Below are 22,344 nucleotides of genomic sequence, written 5' to 3'. Positions count from 1 at the left end.
GCTTGAAGTGTTACTGAATGAGAAATGTATGTGCTATAATGAAGATTCTTCTCATCCTAGGGTCATAAAACTGAATGATGGTTTAGAAAAAAACCATATCTCTGCTTTAAGGACTGCAATCTACCAGATTGGAAGTCAGAATGAAGAGATGAAGCAAGTCAAGACTACAATGTCTCAAGTCCTGAGGATTAAAGAAGAAAAGCCGATATCAAGCTTTGTTAAGAATTATTATGGATTCAGATTGACTCAGTGAGATTGGTAAAAGCTACAAGGACTGTAAGTTGTAGTTAGTTATCTAGTTAAACTCTTATTGCATTTGTACTTAAATGTTTTTGACATCATCAAATCTATTAACTTGTATATTTTGCTTAATTTACAAGTTAGGGGAGATTTTTTAGATAAATTAGAGATGTCATGTCTAATATGATTTATGCTTAGTTTTCAGATCTTAACAAACAGGACATATCAGGACTTACTGAAATCAGGACTTACTGGAAGTCAGAACTTAATATCAGAACTTAAGGTCATATCAGAACTTAAGTGCGGGAAGACTTTCATATAAGGAAGGAAGTTGATTTAAAGTAGAAGATCGAGACTAAAACAAAAGAAGATATGCATGGAAAGAGTTAGAAGACTGGAATACTTGTAGAAGATATCTGATTGATATATTTTAGGAGACAGAATTATATTCCATATCAATTATAAGTTATCTTGTAACTGTTTACTATATAAACACAGACTTAGGGTTTACACTATATGTGTTATCATTATCGAGAATATTATACATTGTAACCTAGCAGCTCTTAGTGATATTTGTTCATCACTGAGAGAGAACAACAGTTCTTATTGTAACAGAGTTTATTCAATATACTTGATCTTTGTTACATACTTGTGTTAAATCGATTTGATTGTGAAAATACTGTATTCAACGCCCTTCTATAGTGTTGTGTGACCTACCAAGTACATTGATTAAAATTAACCTAAACCAGTCTTTGTGGGAACGAACTAGAAATATTTCTATATTACTTGCGATCACGTATACTTGCATGAACATTAGCGCGTGTTTTTGTCCTAACAAGTTTTTGGCGCCGCTGCCGGGGACTCGTGGTTATTTTTAGTTTATGTGCTTGACATCAGTGGTCGTTGAAGTTCATTGACTCGGATATTTTACCTACTTGTTTGTTTGTTGCTTTTTCAGGAACTCTAGAGAGCGTGTATGCTAACACGTTCTCAACTTCGAAAGAGAACACTGGAAAAAGTAGAGGAGGAAGTAGTAGAAGAAGTTCTTTTAAAGGAAAAAGTTGAAGAAGATATCTTAGTTATGAAAGAAAGCACAATTCAGATGGTGCAGAACTCGGTTCAGTTTGGGGGTTCTCCGACTGAAGACCCCAATATGCATATTAGAGATTTCATCAAGATTTGCGACACTTTCAAATTCAACAATGTCTCTGAAGATGCTATTAAGTTGAGGATTTTCCAATTCTCTCTTTGGGACAAAGCTAAGTGTTGGTTGCATTCTCTACCACCAGGCTCTATCACTAAGTGGGAAGATCTTGCTCAAAAGTTCCTTACTAAGTTCTTTCCTATGGCAAAGACTGCTGCAATCAAGAATGCTCTTACTCAATTTGCACAGCAGTCTAGAGAATCTTTGTGTGAGGCTTGGGAGTGATATAAGGAGATGCTTTAAAAGTGTCCTCACCATGAGATGCCTGACTGGATGATCATTAACTACTTTTACAATGGGTTAGGTGCTACTTCTAGACCCATGCTTGATACAGCATCAGGAGGAGCCTTATGGGCCAAAAGCTACGATGAAGCTTATGAATTGATTGAACTGATGGCTGCTAATGAATACCAGAACCCAACTCAGAGGCTACCTCAGGGCAAGGTAGCAGGAATTCTAGAGGTAGATGCGGCTATAGCTATAGCTGCTCAGCTTAAGGTTTTGATGATGAAGGTGGATTCTTTGGCTAATTATGGAGTTAATCAGATTACTAGTGTATGTGAGCTTTGTGCTGGTGCGCATGAGACAGAGCAGTGTGCAATTTCTAGTGAATCAGCTCAATTTGTGAGCAACTTTCAGAGGTTGCAGCAACCAGTTCCAGCCACCTATCATCCCAGCAACCGAAATCATCCTAACTTCAGCTGGAGCAACACTCAGATTGCGGTACAACAGCCTTATCAGCCATATGCAGTAAAGCAATACAACCCTCCTGGTTTTCAACAGCCCCAATATGCACCACGACAAAAACTCCAGCTGCAACAATATTATGAAAAATATGAATTGGAGGAGTTGAGGCTCATGTGCAAGAGCCAAGTGGTTTCGATCAAGACCTTGGAGAATCAAATTGGTCAGATTGCCAATGCCTTACAGAATCGTCAACCTGGTACACTACCTAGTGACACGGAAGTTCCAGGTAAGAAGAAAGCAAAAGAGCAGGTTAAGGCAATTACATTAAGGTCTGGGAAGGTTGTAAATCCCGAAAAATCTCAAGTTTTGGAAGATGAAGTTTCGGAAGGTTGCAGTTACTCCAAGCTAATGAAAAATTTGAATTGGAGGAGTTGAGGCTCATTTGCAAAAGCCAAGCTGTTTCTATCAAGACCTTGGAGAATTAAATTGGGCAAATTGCTAATGCATTACTGAATCGTCAACCTGGCATGCTTCCAAGCGATACTGAAGTGCCAGGAAAGAAGGAAGCTAAGGAGCCTGTAAAGGCAATTACATTGAGGTCTGGTAAGGTTGCGAATCCTGAAAAAGCTAAGACTCTAGAATCTGAAGTTGAGACTGAAGAAGAAGAAGTGTAGAAAGAAGCAAAAGTGGAACCAAGGAAGACTACTGTTGAGCACACTCCTCCTAAGGGTAATACAGTGGAGAAACAAATCTATCATCCACCTCCTTTTCCTAAGAGGATGCAGAAGAAAAAGCTGGATAAGCAGTTTGAGAAGTTTCTGGAGGTGTTCAAGAAACTTCATATCAACATACCTTTTGCTGAAGCTCTTGAACAGATGCCTAGTTACGCGAAGTTTATGAAAGGTATTCTCTCTCAGAAAGTAAAGCTTGATGACTTAGAGATCGTTGCTCTTACGGAGGAATGCAATGATGTGCTGCAACATAAGTCGCCTTCGAAGTTTAAAGATCCTGGAAGCTTCACTATTCCTTGCACTATTGGACATTTGTCGTTCAACAAGTGTTTGTGTGATTTGGGAGCTAGCATCAATCTGATGCCTTTGTCTGTTTTCAAGAAGTTGGATTTACCTGATCCAAAGCCTACTTTTATGTTCTTGCAGTTGGTCGATCGCTCTATAACATATCCACGAGGCATTGTGGAGGATGTATTGGTCAAAGTGGACAAACTCATATTTCCTGCTGATTTTATAATTCTTGATTTTGAGGAGGATAAGAAGATTCCCATAATCTTGGGAAGGCCATTCTTCGCTATCGGCCGAACATTGATAGATGTGTAGAAGTGTGAGCTTACCATATGAGTACTGGATCAGGATGTGACTTTCAATGTGTTCAAAGCAATGAAATTCCCTATTGATAACGAGGAGTGCTTAAAAGTGGAGTTGGTCAATTTTGTGGTTATTTCGGAACTTGATCAAATGCTAAGGTCTGACGCCTTTGAGAAGGCCTTGTTGGGGAATTCAGACAGCGAAGATGACAAAGGTGATGAGCAGTTGTAATATCTAAATGCTTCTCCTTGGAAGAGAAGGTTGGATATGCCTTTTGAATCTCTTAGAATGTCAGAATTGAAAAATTTCGAGGGGTGACTCAATCCTTTCTATTGAGGAAGCTTCTACACTCGAGCTTAAACCATTTCCGGAATACCTAAGGTATGCTTTTTTAGGTGATGCATCTACTTTACCTGTTATTATTGCATCTGACCTTTCAGGTAGTGATGAGGAAAAGCTTTTGAGAATTCTGAGAGAGTTCGAATCGACAATTGGATGGACTATAGCAGATATCAGGGGAATCAGCCCTTCTTATTGCATGCACAAAATTCTGCTAGAGGAAGGAAGTAAGCCGACTGTGGAGTAGTAGAGAAGGCTAAATCCAATAATGAAAGAGGTTGTGAAGAAGGAAATTCTCAAGTGGCTAGATGCAGGGATCATCTATCCCATTTCTGATAGTTCTTGGGTGAGTCCAGTTCAGTGTGTGCTGAAGAAAGGAGGCATCACATTTGTTGCTAATGAGAAGAATGAGCTCATTCCTACTCGAACAGTCATGGGGTGGAGAGTTTGCATGGATTACAGGAAGCTAAATAAAGCCACAAGGAAGGATCACTTCCCTCTTCCTTTTATTGATCAAATGCTTGACAGGTTGGGTGGGCATGAGTACTACTATCTTCTGGATGGCTATTCGGGTTACAATCAGATTTGTATCGCTCCGGAAGATCAGGAAAAGACTACCTTTACTTGTCCATTTGGTACTTTCGCCTTCAGAAGGGTTTTTTTTGGTTTGTATGGAGCACCTGCTACATTTTAGAGATGCATGATGGCTATCTTCTCTGACATGATTGGTCAGAATGTGGAGGTGTTTATGGATGCTTTCTCTGTGTTCGGTGATTCTTTTGATGAGTGCTTGCAGAATCTTGGCGTAGTTCTTAAAAGGTGTGTTGAGACCAATCTGGTTCATAACTAGGAAAAATGTCACTTTATGGTGTGACAGGGCATTATTCTGGGGCACAAGGTCTCTAGTAAGGGTCTTGAAGTGGACAAAGCCAAGGTGGGGATCATTAAAAACCTTTCTCCACCAATTTCTGTTAAGGGAGTCCGCAGCTTTCTTGGTCATACGAGTTTCCATAGGCGGTTCATCAAGGACTTCTCAAAAATCTCTAAACCCTTGTGCAATCTTCTAGAGAAAGATGTCCCTTTCAAGTTTGATGATGAGTGCCTTGTTTATTTTTGAGATCCCAAAGAAGAATTTAATCACGGCACATGTCATAACTGCACCTGATTGGAATGAGCCTTTTGAGATGATGTATGATGCAAGTGACTATGTAGTTGGAGCAGTTCTTGGGCAGAGAAAGAACAACATATTTCATGTGGTCTACTATGCTAGTCTACGGTTTTGAGATGTCCCTCAATGGTGCTCAACTGAACTATACTACTATTGAGAAAGAACTCTTAGCCATTGTCTACGGTTTTGAGAAGTTTTTATCTTATTTGCTTGGGACAAAGGTGATAGTTTTCACTGATCACGCTGTTATTCGCTATCTCGTCTCGAAGAAGGACTCGAAGCCTAGATTGATTTGATGGGTTCTTTTACTTCAGGAATTTGAGTTACAGATCAAGGACATGAAAGGTACTGAGAATCAAGTTGTTGATCATCTCTCTCATTTGGAAGATCCAAGTGCAACTTCACAGGATAAGACATTCATAAATGAGTCTTTTCCCGATGAGCAGTTGTTTGGGGTGTAAGAGGAAGAACTGTGGTTCGCAGATATTGTGAACTACCTTGTGAGCAATATTATACCTTCAGACTTGTCTTCTGCTCAAAGGAAGAAGTTTTTTCATGAGATAAAGTGGTAATGTGGGACGAGCCATTTCTGTTTAGGCAAGGAGCTGACCAAATCATCAGGAGATGTATTCCATACAGTAAAACGGGGGGGATCTTATGAGACTATCATTCGACTGTTTATGGAGGCCACTATGGTGGAGAGGAGACAACAACTCGTATCCTTCAAGCAGGATTCTTCTGGCCAGCATTATTTAAGGATGCACATCAGTTTGTTTTGAGGTGTGATCGCTTCCAGTGTGTTGGTAATATGTCCAAGAGGGATGAGATGCCCCTTAATGTGCTTCTCGAGGTTGAAGTCTTCGATGTTTGGGAAATTAACTTTATGGGGCCATTTGTCTCATCTTGCAATAATCAGTATATCTTGTTGGCGGTTGATTATTTCTCAAAATAGGTGAAAGTCAAGGCTTTGCCGATAAATGATGTGAAGGTAGTGCTTCATTTTCTTCATAAACAGATATTCACAAGATTTGGGACTCAAAGAGTTATAATCAGTGACGAGGGATCGCATTTCTGCAATCACAAGTTCACTGCTATAATGCAGTGATATAATGTGAATCATCGCATTGCTACAACCTACCATCCTCAGAAAAATGGTCAAGTTGAGGTATCTAACAGAGAGATCAAGCGTATACTAGAGAAAGTTGTATGTCCATCGAGGAAGGATTGGTCTTTGAAGCTAGATGAAGCTATTTGGGCGTATCAAACAGCGTACAAGACTCCACTTGGCATGTCGCCGTTTCATTTGGTTTATGGAAAAGGATGTCATTTGCCTGTGGAGCTAGAGCATAAAGCATATTGGGCTTTGAAGAAATTGAATCTTGATATGGATGCAGCTGGAAAGAAGAGGATGCTTCAATTGAATGAACTCGATGAGTTTCGGCTTCAAGCGCATGAGAATAATAAAATGTATAAGGAGAAAGTCAAGAGGTGGCACGATAGGGGTCTAGTGCTCAAATCATTTTTTCCGGGGCAACAAGTTCTTTTGTTCAACCCTCATCTCCGTCTTTTTCCTGGAAATTTGAAGTCGAGGTGGTCAGGGCCGTTTATTATCAAATTGTGTTTACATATGGAGCGGTGGAGATTTTTGAGAATGATCCAGGCCAAGCATTCAAGGTGAATGAATAGAGTTTGAAGCATTACTATGGGGATACGGCAAACTGTGAGGTGGTTAGTGCCATTCTATTGTCTACTTGATCTCGAGTTTCTATGTCAAGCTAACAACGTAAAGCAAGCGCTTCTTGGGAGGCAACCCAAGTTTGTTGTACATTAGTAGATATAGGAAGAAGAAAACAAGGAGAAAAACATAAAAAAAGAAAAAAAAACAATTCAGTGCCAACTACAGAAGCACGGCGTGCCCACTCTAAGAAGCGGGGCAGCCAAGCTGAAAGTCCAGTAGCTGCGCGCGCCCGCGCTGTCTGGCGGGACGGCCGCTCTGGATGGAAAAAGCATGGCGCGCCCGCACTGTCTGGCGGGACGACCGCTCTGGATGGACAAAAGCATGGCGCGCCCGTGCTAGGGGGCGCGGGGCCTCGCTGGCTCCCTGATGCTGATTTTTTTTTAGAAAAAGCAAAAATCAAAAACAAAAATAGCTTGCAACCGAATTTTACTCTCCCACCTCCCATATTTCCCTCTCCAAATCAATTTCAATCAACCCCATTACTCCCATTATTCCCATAATCAATTCCCACTTCTTTTCCATAACTAATTCTATTCTAAAAATCCTATATACACACACACTTATACACAAATTTCTCCATCACTTCTCAAATTCTCAAACATAAATCTTTCTTATACACACATCTCTTATTCTCTCTTATTCACTTCCAATGGCACCCAAAAGACAACGAACCCAAGTTAGCAGCAGCACTATCGATTCTTCTAGTGTTGGTGGTGTGAGGCCTAGGTTTTCAACTCCGGAGGCTGAGACAGAGTATACGAGGCTGCTTTCGAAGCCCATAGCCAAGGAGCGAGGTTTTCTGCCATCGGGGAAGGATGGTAAGTTACTGGAGATGATTGTGGAGATGGGTTGGATTTCTTTTCGTGAGGCACCAGCTGCGGTGCCTATGAGTGTGGTTCGCGAGTTTTACATGAATACAAAGGAGAACAAGAATAGTTTTACTTTGGTGAGGGGGTTGACTGTGGATTACAGTGTAGAGGCCATTCGTCGGGTGATAAATCAGCCCAAGAGACAGCCTGAGCAGGAGGATTGGAATGCAAAGATCAGTGACGATTTTGGCTTGGATTTGATAGTTGCTACGTTGTGTGCGCTAGAGACTGATTGGAAGTTTAAGAAGGACATGAACAAGTATGCCACTTTCCCTGCCTCGTGCATGAACAGGTTTGCACGTGCATGGAATTCTTTTATTTGTGCCAACATCATCCCATCTTCTCACGTGCATGATGTTACTGTGGAGCGTGCACGGTTATTGTGGGGGATTCTTCAGGGAGATTATGTGAATCTCGGGATAGTGATTTATCAGGGTATATTGAGGTTTCTGCGAGGCAGTACTACGGCTTCTATTCCCTATGCGTCCATTATGACGAAGTTGTGTGTGGCGGTTGGAGCTCATTGGCCCGTGCACGAGCTGCTGCAACTTCCTAGTGCCCCGATTGATAGTTTGACATTGTTGAGTATGCATGAGTGGTACAGTGATAAGCCTGATCCAAAGGGGCTTGGCTAGTCTTATGACCATTTTCCAGGTGGACGTCCAACACCTCAGGGATATGCTGGTGGCATGACTCAGGCGAGCAGAGCAGCTTGGAGAGCTGAGTTGGGTGAGGCTGGTCCTTCACGGTCGCAACAGTAGGAGGAAGCACAGGGCAGTGCTGGTTTGAGTTCAGCACATTATAGGTGCTTGATGAGGAGGATGGATGCGATGGATGACATCCATAGTCGGTTTGCACAGGACCTTACCCAGGCGTTGGGGACTGCATTCAGAGCTACAGGAGTTGATATCCAGTGTACAGTATTCGGTGAGGACTCTGTGTACTCGCCTCCAAACACTCCTAACACACCACCCCATGAGGGTGATGACCCTGATTCTGAGTAGGTATTCCTGATTTCTTACTATTACCTTCACCGAGGACAATGAATATTTTATGTTTGGGGGTAGTAGTTAAGGAATATAAGTTATATATGAGTCTCATACAGTTTGTATATTCATGTTAGTTTAGTTCATATAGTTGCATATTTTCCATGTAGTAGTTTTTTATTTTGCATGATAGTTTGTTGCATATAGTTCATTCATTTGCATTATAACATGATCCCTTAAGTTTACTTTTCCAACTTATTTGTGATATTGATGCTAGTGTAGTGATATAGTATAGAGTGATGTTAAGTCCTATTGAGTTGATTTTCATGCTAGAAGCAATAAATTTCACTAAGTCTTATAGGTTGCTTGAGGGCTAGATCATGGTCATGGTTTGTTTATTTATCAAGGTTTAATCACTTGTTTATATTTAGAATTTAGGATATTCTCTTAATGATAAAATAACATGGATATTTAAAAATTAGAAAAAAATGGATTTCATTGCTAGTTGTTGTGGCTAGGTGTCAAGTGGCTAGTAGCCGGCTCATTTTATATGAGTAGTCTAGGGTTGAACGAGATGGAGCGAAACGCACTCGTTCAGAAATTTGTAAAAAAAGAAAAAGAAAAAAGAGAAAAAAGAAGGAAAAATATGTTTATGCATAATTGATCACGAGTGGGCTCTTTAATACTTGAGTTATTAAGTTCTTATGGGACTTTGTGCCTAGTGACCTAAGGATTTTATAGTCTGGGATCCATTAACCTAACGCTCGCTACATGGGCATTATTATATGTCTTTTGTGGACCTCACTCATTGCACGGTCAAATAGGCATATTTGTGTTGTTATGTATTATGAATAAAAGCATGAATCTGTGTAATAACTCTGATATAAAGAATTGAAGTATTGTCAGTCATTTTGAGTTTAGCGTTTATTTTATTTATAACCTTGTGATTGCCTTGATGAGTAGTGAGTCATGATTATTTATCTAGTTGCGATAGTATATCTGTTAAGCATCTGCACACACGCACGTTTCTGGCTTGTGAGTTGATTTGTGAGATTTGATTGATCTTTGTGCGAATAACTGCATTTGTTGAGATGTTGCTCGTTGGTTGGTTTAGTTATTCTGAGGGAATTATTGCATTCATATAGCTTGTATTCATGCATTTTTATTTCTTATTCTTTGGAGTCTGTTTATGCTTGAGGACAAGCATCGGTTCAAGTTTGGGGGTGTGTTATGTGGCATTTATGTCAATTTAGAACGTCTTATAAAGGCTTGAATTGGTGTTTTGAACTAAAGTTATTTGTGTATTTTATGCATTTTTATAGTGTTTTTGCATTTCAGGCATAGTTGAAGGAACCAGGAGGTTTAACATTGCTTTGTTGCTAAATTGGTGTCAGGAGGGTGTCTAGAAAGTTTGTTTGTGGAAAGCCATCTCAAACCAGTGAAGAAAACAAGCAGAAGAAGAAATTACAGAATTTCAGCGCGCCCGCGCTGTAATAGCGCGCGCCCGCGCCAGAGCTACAGAGCCAGTACGGCCGCGCCAGGCCATTTTTCAGGAATCCTGTTTTAAGTAGAGAACTGATTTTCTGGACTTCTACTCTGCGTGGGCTGCTATATAATGATAACTTACGGTCGTTTTTCATAACAAGCACGAAACAGAGACAAAGGAGAAGACGGCGAGAAAACCTAGAAGCACAAATATAACCAAGACGAAGAGGATCTAGTTTATTCTTGTGATTCTTTGTTTAAGTTGTAATCTTGGATGCTAGTTTTCTTGTTTGTTGAACCTATTACTCTTGTTTAACATACTTTGATTATTATTCAATTTATAAAGACTTAGTATATTATACCATGCTTTCATCGGAACCCACGGTGGTGATGAGTTTGGTTATTGGCTAATCATTATCGTAGGGTTCTAACGAATTTACTTATAGATTTCAATAGTTAGTTTGTTTCCATACCTTAGTGTATGGTGATTGTATGATATCCTAGTATTGGTTGTGCTTATTCGTCTTATGAGTGCCGCAAACTTATAAGATAACGTTTTAATCTCTATTGAAGCGAAAATGAATATAGGGGTTTAGAACTTGCCATGCTAGCATAGGTTCATGTATTTGATATGCATGATTCGTAGGTAATTTTAACCATCTTACTTTCCCTATATAATCATGATAGATAACTTGTGCATTAAACCGTTATGTTGTCAAATTTAATAGACATATAGGGTCTCATTATAATTGTTGTCTATTCGGCTTCTATCTCTTTTGTGGATGTCTCTTTTGGCAATATAACATGGATATTTGAAAATTGGAGAAAAACATTGGATTTCATTGCTAGTTGTTATGGCTAGGTGTCAAATGGCTAGTAGCCGGCTCATTTTATATGAGTAGTCTAAGGTTGAACGAGATGGAGCGAAACGTACTTGTTCAGAAATCATGTGGAAAAAGAAAAAAAAAAGAGAAAAAGAAAAAAAGAAAAAAATATGTGTTATGCATAATTGATCACAAGTGGGCTCTTTAATACTCGAGTTATTAAGTTCTTAGGGGACTTTGTGCCTAGTGACCTAAGGCTTTTATAGTCTGGGATCCACTAACCTAATGCTCACTACATGGGTATTATTGTATAAGTCTTTTGTAGACCTCACTCATTGCACGATCAAATAAGCATATTTGTGTTGTTATGTGTTATGAATAAAAGCATGAATCCATGTGTAACTCCGATATAAAAATTGATGTGTTGTCAATCATTTTGAGTTTAGCTTTTATTCTATTTATAACCTTGTGATTGCCTTGATGAGTAATGAGTCATGATTATTGATCTAGTTACGATAGTATATCTGTAAGCATTTGCACACACGCATGTTTCTAGCTTGTTAGTTAATTTGTGGGATTTGATTGATCTTTGTTTGAATAACTGCATTATTGAGATGTTGCCCGTCGGTTGGTTTAGTTATTTTGAGAGGATCGTTGCATTCATATTAGTTGCATTCATGCATTTTTATTTCTTTTTCTTTGAGTCTGTTTATGCTTGAGGATAAGCATTGGTTCAAGTTTGGGGGTGTGTTAAGTGACATTTATGTCCACTTAGAATGCTTTATAAAGGCTTTAATTAGTGTTTTCTACTCGAGTTACTTGTGTTTTTGATGTGTTTTTGTATTTCAGGCATAGTTGAGGGAATCAGGAGATTTAGCATTGTTTTGGTGCTAAATTGGTGCTAGGAATGTGTCCAGCAAGTTTGCTAGTGAATCACCATCTCAAACCAGCCAGAAATACAGAAATCAGAATATTTTCCAGAAAGTTAGCGCGCCCGCGCTGTAGTAGCGCGTGGCCACGCCGGGTGAACAGAATATCAGTGCGCCCACGCTGAAGAAGCGCGCGGCCGTGCCAGGTCGGGTTTCAAGAATCCTGTTTTGAATAGAAGATTGATTTCTGGACTTCTCCACTGATCAGGGCTGCTATATAATGATAACTTAAGATCAATTCTCATAAGAAGACATACCAGAGCCTAAGGAGAAGACGTAAGAAGACCGTATAGCACAATTCAACCAAGGCGAAGAGGATCTAGTTTATTCTTGTGAATCTTTGTTTTAAGTTGTAATCTTGGATGCTAGTTTTCTTATTTGTTGAACCTATACTCTTGTTAACGTACTTGGTTTATTATCGTATTTATAAAGACTTAGTTTATTATACCATGCTTTCATCGGAACCCACGGTGATGATGAGTTCAGTTATGGGCTAATCATTATCATGGGGTTCCATCGGATTTACTTATGAATTTCTTTAGTTAATTTGTTTTGATGCCTTAGTGTGTGGTGATTGTGTGACATCCTAGTATTGGTTGTGCTTATTCATCTTATGAGCATCGCGGACTTATAAGATAGCGTATTAATCTCTATTGAAGCGGAAGTGAATATAGGGGTTTAGAACTTGCCATGCTAGCATAGGTTCATATATTTGATATGCATGATTCGTAGGTAATTTTAACCATCTTACTTGCCCTATGTAATCACGATAGATAACTTGCACAGTAAACCTTTTAGATATATTTGTGATGTCATGTCTAATAATGATTTATGTTTAGTTTTCATATCTTGACTAGCAGGACAAATCAGGACTTAACTGGAAATCAGTACTTATACTGAAGTCAGAACTTAAAATATCAGAACGTAAGTTATCAGAACTTAAGATATCAGAAGATATTCATCAGAAGATAATATCAGAACTTAAGATGACTTTCAGATAAGGAAGGCGGCTGATTGAAAGGAAAGAAGATCAAGACTAAAACAAGAAGAGATATGCATGGAGAAGAATTTTATGAAGAATAGAAGACTTGGAGGAAAAGATAACTAATTGATATATTTTAGGATGCAGACTTATATTCGATATAAATTAGAAGATTATCTTGTAACTGTGTGTCTATATAAACACAGCATAGGGTTTACACTATAAGTGTTATCTTAATCGAGAATATTATTCATTGTAACCCTAACAGCTCTCGTGATATTTGTTCATCAGAGGACGGTTCCATTGCAATACAGTGTTATTAATAAGATTATTCTTTGTTACATACTTGTGTTTTTAATTCGATTTGATTGTACTATTCACTGTATTCAACCCCCTTCTACAGTGTGTGTGTGTGTGTGTGTGTGTGTGACCTAACAAGTGGTATTAGAGCCTATCTGTTAACAAAATTACAGTATAGATCCAAACCAATCATGTCTGAAGAAGAACAAACTCCAACCAAGCCCACCAAAACTGAAGAAACTCCAAAGACTCAAATCCATAATCGATATGAGACTATTAGGGTTCCCATAGTGGAACCTTCTGAGTATCCCATATGGAAAGTGAGGATGACTATGTTTCTGGAAGCTACAGATCCAGGATACCTTAACATAATTAATGAAGGACTATATAAGCCAATCAAGCTATCTGTTGTAGTTGCAGATCAGCCAGCAATGACTGTGCCAAAGGAGAAAAGTGAATATACAGCTGAAGATATCTCATCTATTGCCAAAGATGCAAAGGTAAGGCATTTGTTTCATAGTGCCATTGATAATGTCATGTCAAATAGGGTAATTAACTGCAAGACTGCAAAGGAAATATGGGATGCCTTGGAAACAAGATGCCAGGGAACTGATGCAATTAATAAGAACAGGAGGACAATACTCACTCAATAGTATGAGCACTTTGACTCAAAACCTGATGAGTCATTAACTGGTTTATATGACAGATTTGTCAAACTCTTGAATGATCTGTCACTAGTGGATAAGGAATATGATCTTGAAGATACTAATCTTAAATTCCTTTTAGCTCTTCCTGAAAGCTGGGATTTGAAGGCAACTACTATAAGAGACAACTATGCTCTTGATGAAACTACTCTTGATGAAATTTATGGTATGCTCTAAACTCATTGTTAGTCCCTTAACAATGTAGCAAGAATTACAGAAGGGGGGTTGAATGGAATTCTTGAACCTTTTTCTTAAAATAAAAATGTTCAACTCAATTATTGATATATTTGTTTGATTAGCACAATGCGGAATATAAACTTAAATGAATCAAAACACAAGTAATTAAAAACAAGAGTCTTTAAAAACTTTCTGGTGGATTTAAACAATTCCACCAGAGATATATATAATATATCGAGAGGACTCTGTGTAAGGAATATGTCCTAAGTCCAATCATGTATTAGGATTTAGGAATAACTTTTATGTAATCTGTTTTGATTTCATTGATATTAATAAAGACTTGTTTTGTTTTTATTACGGGCTTTATCTATTTAAGTGTTTAAATAAGATATACCATAGTTTAGAGTAAAGCTTTTTATGGATTATGATGAGATCATAATAGTGAGACCTAAAAAGATGATAACTCTAAACTTAAATAGTTCCTGGTCATAGGATTACTAACTGGTAATTAATAATCCGCAAAGATCGGTACATACTATGCTTGCTTCATTATGAAGGATGTCTGTTCTCATAGACATTTGTGTGGTGACACTATAGCTAGTATGTAGGTGCTTATTATGGAATAAGTTCATTGAACATGACTCGCACAGCTGAACAACTGATGGAGTTCACTCACGTGTCAGCAGTTGTTCACATAGTGATAGTTGTACAAGTATCCTTAGACTTGAGGTCATCATAGTCATCTTGTGTACACTGAACTATGCTTTTGTTTAGTTCTTAGTCTCCAAGGACAATTATTAGGGCTCTTCTGGGTATAGGAATTTGTACACGAAGATAGTGTATGATCAATAAAGGATCTACCCCTTCCAGTGAAGGAAGCGAATGTTCAAGGCTGATCCACTTATGCTAGTTCAGGAATCTCTGGCCAGAGTAAATGAAATTAGAAAGGAGTTTCTAATTTGCATAGAACTACGCATAGTAAATGGTAAGCAAAGTGATTGAATTAGATAGGCTTGACATGAGATCTATGTCTTGTATTTAATCGGGACATTGTAGGGTAGAAGGAGTTTATTGTACGGTAACTATTCACTGAATAGGTTCTTGGTATTCTAAGCAGTGAATTCATATTATCCGGATAGTCGCGATATGCTGAGAAGTATCCCTCACGATGTAGAATAAATGTGATTAATTAATTAATCATATTTAATAAATTAGAGAATTTATAAAAATAATGATAAAATAGTTTTATTATTATTTATTTCTACTATTGGCTTAATATTGAACCTACAGGGTCACACCATAAAAAGAGAATGATTTAATGGTGGAGAAATTAATTAATAATGGCTAATAATTATTTATTTATGAAATAAATAATTAATTGGCAAATTTAATAATTGATTAAATGAGATTTAATTGATTATAAATTAATTAAGAAAAGTTCTTAATATTATTAATTAAGGATTTAATTTTTGGAAATTAAATCAAGAGAGAGAATTATTTCTAAAGTGTTTAGAAAAAGGATTAATAATTAAAAGGTGTTTTAATTATTAATGAGAATAATAAATGGGATAATAATAATATTATTTATGGGAAAATTTCAGCTGAAAATTTTGCCTATAAATACACTATTATAGACCCTATTTTATTCTAACCCACATCAAACCCGAAAACCCAAAAAGTTTGGAAAACCCAATTCTCTCCACCTCCTTCCTCCTCCTTAACATCGTTTTCTTGGTGGATACCGGTGGAGTGTTTCACACTTGAGGAGCAAATGCTAAGGATCTCTGATCGTTGTCTCCTAATTATTTTAAAAGGTTAGATTCGATCCCTCGAATTTTTATTCACGATTTATATGCTTTTATTTGGATTTTGTAGGTGTAAAACTTTTTTGCCATGCCCCCGCTGCGTTAAAAATCCAACAATGGTATCAGAGCATAGGTTGTATGCATATAGATCTGTGGTAAAAATTTCAGAATTTTATGTGATTGTATGAATTAATTATGATTTTTACAAGTTATATCATGGATTAATTTTGTCTGATGAGAAATCGTTTCTCATAATAATTTTGAATGTTGATCTGGTTTCTACAAGTGTTGTAGATCGTCTCAGTATTTTTTTCATAATTTTATGATGTATAGATTTTTTATTATGAATTTTTGAAGTTCTTGTGATTAAATTCATAATTAAATAAGTATAAATATATGTATATAAAGTATATATATATATATATGTTTGTATATATCTGTACTATTGTCTGCTATATACATCTGCTCTGCTGCGGCACGGAAAGAACAGCAGGAAAGAGACAGAGAAGTCAGATGCACGGCGTTCGAGAAGAATAAGCGGCGGCTGCTGCGAAAAAAAAAGAGGGGTGTAACGCATTTCGGGAATGCGTTACACACCTGTGGCGCATTCACGGAATGCGTTACACCCTTTAATGGCTTAAAAGGGGTGTAACGCATCACCGGAATGCGTTACAGGGCTTGTAACGCGTTCCTGTAATGCGTTACAGCCCGACTATCCAGATTAAAATTGATTTTCTGGGAGTTTCGTAACTCCGTTTTAGGCGTGCAATATACCATTGGATTCGTTTTTTCGAGACGGATCTAATGGAGTGATCAATTTTAGTTTATATAAAAGTTTTGAACTGTTTATATTTGCATGAAGTGTTTTAAAGTTGTTTTTGACTATTTTAATTGCTTTTAAATGCTTCATGTGATACATAGAGATGTATAATGCTTAGACTAATGTGCTAGATGATGTAACATGCCTACCTTGATGTTTATTCATGTTGATATATGTGATATATGCTTAGTTTATCATGCGATGATAGATTTAGGTGAACTTAAATAAACATAAGGCGTTTGTTAGACAACCTAGTATAGTGAAATTGTTTCATAACCTTAAGAATAATATTATGAATACAATCATGAGATTCTTGTGTTTGTGAAACACGTAATTGAATATGAATTTTCGATATGAGAGAAAGGATAATTCTGTCAACAACAGATTTCTATCTGGAAGAAAGGGTTATTAAGTGACGCCTCTTGACAATGCTCCACCCGATCTAGGAATCATCTGATTATTGATTATTGATTTCAAATATTTAATTTAAAAGGAAGAATCTCTTTATAATATGATTATGATTGTAACGTAATATAATCCATCTAAAATTAAATAATATCAAGTAGTAATTGGCCAATGATACAACGGGCTTGTGTCGGTCATAGCCTTCCAAAATCGTAGAAAGTAGTTCTTATTTTTGAATCATTGTCGTTTCGTGCCACAGCCGAGGGCTTTGATTTCGAAATAAGAAATACTTGTCTATTACATAGAGATGTGTACATTGAATAAGAATCTAAAGGTCGTTACGTGCCACAGCCGTGGGCCTTTGGGGACCGATTCAATTGTACGGAATGTTGGGTTAGACTTGACTTAGAATATTGAGTTTGTCGTGCCACAGCCGTGACTCAATTATTCAAGAGGCTAAAGTTTGATCAGGGAATAACATTAGATGTAATTGACAAGAGTTGTCTGCCTATTGAACATTACATGGCGTTTCGTGCCACAGCCGGGGTTGTGTAATGGAATGTAGGATCCCTATTCCCACTAGCATTATGAATGATTAATTTTTCACGTAGGGGGTTGAATAAATTAGGTAAACTAGTGGGAGCCACTTATGAATAAAGATCCGATTCATATAGTGTTTTGAAATGAAATCGAATATTTGCTAAGTGTTGTTATGTGTTTATCATTTACAGATTTACTTTGTACGTTATGTCTTCTGCACTATCACTTAGGAGCATACTGGATGCTCACAAATTGACTGGTCCTAATTATGCTGACTGGCTTCGAAACTTGAGAATTGTTCTCAGGATTGAGAAGCTGGAATACGTGATTGACTCACCTAAGCCTACTGAACCTGCTAGTGATGCACATAATGATGAACATATTATGTATCGTAAGTGGATAGATGATGCAAATATTGCTCAATGCATCATGCTAGCTTCCATGAACATTGAGCTACAGAAGCAACATGAGTATATGGATGCTCACACTATCCTAATGCATCTACAGGAGTTGTATGATGTGGCGGGGAGGACAGCTCGATATGAGATATCGAAGGAGTTGTTCGGTTGTAGGATGTCTGAGGGATCATCTGTGAATGACCATGTACTTAAGATGATCAATTTAATTGAACGTCTTGGACAACTTGGTTTTGCCATGGATGGGGAGTTGAGCCAAGACTTGGTCTTGCAATCGCTTCCGAGTTCGTTCTCGCAGTTTGTTGTGAACTTTCACATGAATAAGTTGGATGTTAGCCTGCCTGAACTCCACAACATGTTGAAGACTGTGAAATCGAATTTTCCCCCTAAGAAGAGTTCTGTTCTTCTAATTGGTGAAGGTTCCAATCCTAAGAAAAGGAAGAGGAACTCTTCCAAGAAGAAGAAAGTAGGTGAAGAAAACGCCGGTTCCACCAAAAGCTGAAGACCCCAAGAGCAAAGTTGTTTGCTTTCACTGTAACAAGGTGGGGCACTGGAAGAGGAACTGCAAGGTTTACCTTGCAGAATTGAAGAAGAAGAAGGGTAGTGAGACTACCGCTTCTGATTCAGGTATGTTCATGATAGAAGTGAATATGTCATTAAATCAAATTTCTACTTGGGTATTAGATACCTCCTGTGGTTCTCATATCTGCAATTGTTGCAGGGACCAAGGAGAAGTAGGACTCTTGAGGAAGAGGAGGTGATTCTACTGATGGGAAATTGAGCAAGAGTTGCTGCTGAAGATGTAGAATCATTTCATTTACATATGCCTACGGGCAAGACTATTGTTTTAAATAAGTGTTATTTTGTTCCCTCGATTGTGAGGAATATTATTCCCATTTAAGACTTGGCTGGATTTTCATTTATTATTGAGAATAATGAATGTTCTATTCTTAGAGATAATATTCTTTATGGACGTGGTACTTTAAATAATGGTCTGTATGTATGTGACATAATTTACTTCAGATTGAACAAACTAATAAAAGAAAAGGGATGATGAAAATCTCACTTCATAGTGGCACTGCAGTCTCCATTTAGTAGACATGGAGAGAGGACTGCAAATTTGCTAGGAATGGTACACACAGATGTATGTGGACCAATGTCTAAGAAAGCCATGGGTGGATTTTCATACTTCATTACTTTTATAGATGATAGATCTAGATTCGGATATGTGTTTGATGAAACACAAGTCTGAGGCCTTTGAAAAGTTCAAAGAATATAAGTATGAAGTGGAGAAACAACCAAACATAGTATTATAACTCTTCGATCAGATCGAGGTGGTGAATACTTTAATGGACTGTTTCTAGATTATCTCAAAGTAAATGGTATAGTCTCCCAGTGGACTCCTCCAGATTGGTATCTGAAAGGAGAAATCAAACTTTGTTAGACATAGTTCGGTCCATGATGAGCTATGCAAATCTTCCAGTATTCCTATGGGGTTATGCATTGGAAACCTCGGCATATTTACTGAATATGGTGCCTTCCAAAATCTGTTCCTCAAACTTCGTATGAGATATGGAAAGTAAAGAAACCGAGTCTTAAACACGTTAAGATTTGGGGATGTCCAGCTTATGTCAAGTAAGTTGACCCAAATAAGCTGGAATATCGATCCGTAAAATGTGGTTTTGTGGGATATCCTAAAGAGACTTTAGGGTATTACTTTTACACCGATCATCGGGTGTTTGTCTCCAGATATGCTACCTTCTTGGAAAAGGAGTTTATCCTTGAAGGAAACAGTGGGAGCAAAATTGAACTTGATGAAGTTCAAGAAGCACAAACTACTACGGATCAAGTGGAAACACCTGTTCTGACTGAACAACCTTTTGTGGAACAGCCCATTCATAGATCAGGGAGAGTGTCTCACCAACCTGAGAGGTATTATGGCCTTGTCATTGAGAATGACAATGAGTTGTCGATCATTGATGATGATGACCCTGTGACCTATAATGAGGCTATGAGTAGTGTTGACTCAGAGAAATGGCATAGTGCCATGAAATCCGGAAAGAAATCTATGTATACGGGATACAAGAGAATGATTAGAGCAGATGGCCAGGTGGAGACCTTTAAGGCCAGGCTTGTGGCAAAAGAATTCAAACAAAGGCAATGGATTGACTTTGATGAAACCTTTTACCTGTAGCCCTGTTAAAATCAGTTCGGATTTTGCTTGCGAATGCTGCTTACTACGACTATGAGATCTGGCAATTAGCCAGATGGTTTTCTTTCCAAGAGAAATGAAAACCTAGTGTGTAAGCTCCTGCGAACCATATGTGGTTTAAAGCAGGCTTCTCGAAAGATGGAACATTCGTTTTGATGAGACAATCAAAGAGTTTGATTTTATAAAAAACGAAGATGAACCATGCGTCTACAAAAGGGTTAGTGGGAGCGCGGTAACATTTCTTGTATTGTATTAAAATAGAGTTGACACACATAACAACATAGCAGACCCACTCACAAAGCTACTTTATGAAAGTCACTTTGATCGTCATAAAGACAAGATGGGTATTAGATACCAGAGTGATTGGCTTTAGTACAAGTGGGAGATTGAAAGGAATATGTCCTAAGTCCAATCATGTATTAGGATTTAGGAATAACTTTTATGTAATCTGTTTTGATTTCATTGATATTAATAAAGACTTGTTTTGTTTTTATTACGGGCTTTATCTATTTAAGTGTTTAAATAAGATATATCATAGTTTAGAGTAAAGCTTTTTATGGATTATGATGAGATCATAATAGGGAGACCTAAAAAGATGATAACTCTAAACTTAAATAGTTCCTGGTCATAGGATTACTAACTGGTAATTAATAATCCGCAAAGATCGGTACATACTATGCTTGCTTCATTATGAAGGATGTCTATTCTCATAGACATTTGTGTGGTGACACTATAGCTAGTATGTAGGTGCTTATTATGGAATAAGTTCACTGAACATGACTCGCACAGCTGAACAACTGATGGAGTTCACTCACGTGTCAGCAGTTGTTCACATAGTGATAGTTGTACAAGTATCCTTAGATTTGAGGTCATCATAGTCATTTTGTGTACACTGAACTATGCTTTGGTTTAGTTCTTACTCTCCAGGGACAATTATTAGGGCTCTTCTGGGTATAGGAATTTGTACACGAAGATAGTGTATGATCAATAAAGGATCTACCCCTTCTAGTGAAGGAAGCGAATGTTCAAGGCTGATCCACTTATGCTAGTTCAGGAATCTCCGGCCAGAGTAAATGAAATTAGAAAGGAGTTTCTAATTTGCATAGAACTACGCATAGTAAATGGTAAGCAAAGTGATTGAATTAGATAGGCTTGACACAAGATCCATGCCTTGTATTTAATCAGGACATTGTAGGGTAGAAGGAGTTTATTGTACGGTAACTATTCACTGAATAGGTTCTTGGTATTCTAAGCAGTGAATTCATATTATCCGGATAGTCGCGATATGCTGAGGAGTATCCCTCACGATGTAGAATAAATGTGATTAATTAATTAATCATATTTAATAAATTAGAGAATTTATATAAATAATGATAAAATAGTTTTATTATTATTTATTTCTACTACCGGCTTAATATTGAACCTACAGGGTCACACCATAAAAAGAGAATGATTTAATGGTGGAGGAATTAATTAATAATGGCTAATAATTATTTATTTATGAAATAAATAATTAATTGGCAAATTTAATAATTGATTAAATGAGATTTAATTGATTATAAATTAATTAAGAAAAGTTCTTAATATTATTAATTAAGGATTTAATTTTTGGAAATTAAATCAAGAGAGAGAATTATTTCTAAAGTGTTTAGAAAAAAGATTAATAATTAAAATGTGTTTTAATTATTAATGAGAATAATAAATGGGATAATAATAATATTATTTATGGGAAAATTTCAGCTAAAAATTTTGCCTATAAATACACTATTATAGACCCTATTTTATTCTAACCTACATCAAACCCGAAAACCCAAAAAGTTTGGAAAACCCAATTCTCTCCACCTCCTTCCTCCTCCTTAACATCGTTTTCTTAGTGGGTACCGGTGGAGTGCTTCACACTTGAGGAGCAATTGCTAAGGATCTCTGATCGTTGTCTCCGAATTATTTTAAAAGGTTAGATTCGATCCCTCGAATTTTTATTCACGATTTATATGCTTTTATTTGGATTTTGTAGGTGTAAAAGTGTTTTGCCATGCCCCCGCTGCGTTAAAAATCCAACACTCTGTGTGCAAAAATGCCCACAGCTGCTTACAAATTGAACTGCTGAGAAAACAGGAAATGCTAAAGATTATGCTTACAAAGATTTCTCTGTTTTTGTGTTTCTCAACTATCTCAGTTATTTTTCTATTTGC

The 22,344-nt window shown here is 37.4% G+C and overlaps 1 non-coding gene across 1 annotated transcript; it reads right to left on the bottom strand.

Moving 5' to 3' along the window:
- Window positions 1-1,600: 1,600 nt before the first annotated feature.
- LOC141700363 (small nucleolar RNA R71) lies at window positions 1,601-1,707 on the bottom strand. The gene has a single exon (XR_012566307.1). It is a non-coding gene; the product is annotated as a small nucleolar RNA R71 (small nucleolar RNA).
- Window positions 1,708-22,344: the final 20,637 nt, after the last annotated feature.

Source organism: Apium graveolens, unplaced genomic scaffold, assembly GCF_009905375.1.
Source record: "Apium graveolens cultivar Ventura unplaced genomic scaffold, ASM990537v1 ctg2256, whole genome shotgun sequence".
Taxonomy (NCBI): domain Eukaryota; kingdom Viridiplantae; phylum Streptophyta; class Magnoliopsida; order Apiales; family Apiaceae; genus Apium; species Apium graveolens.
This window is presented reverse-complemented; position numbering and strand designations above follow the sequence as displayed.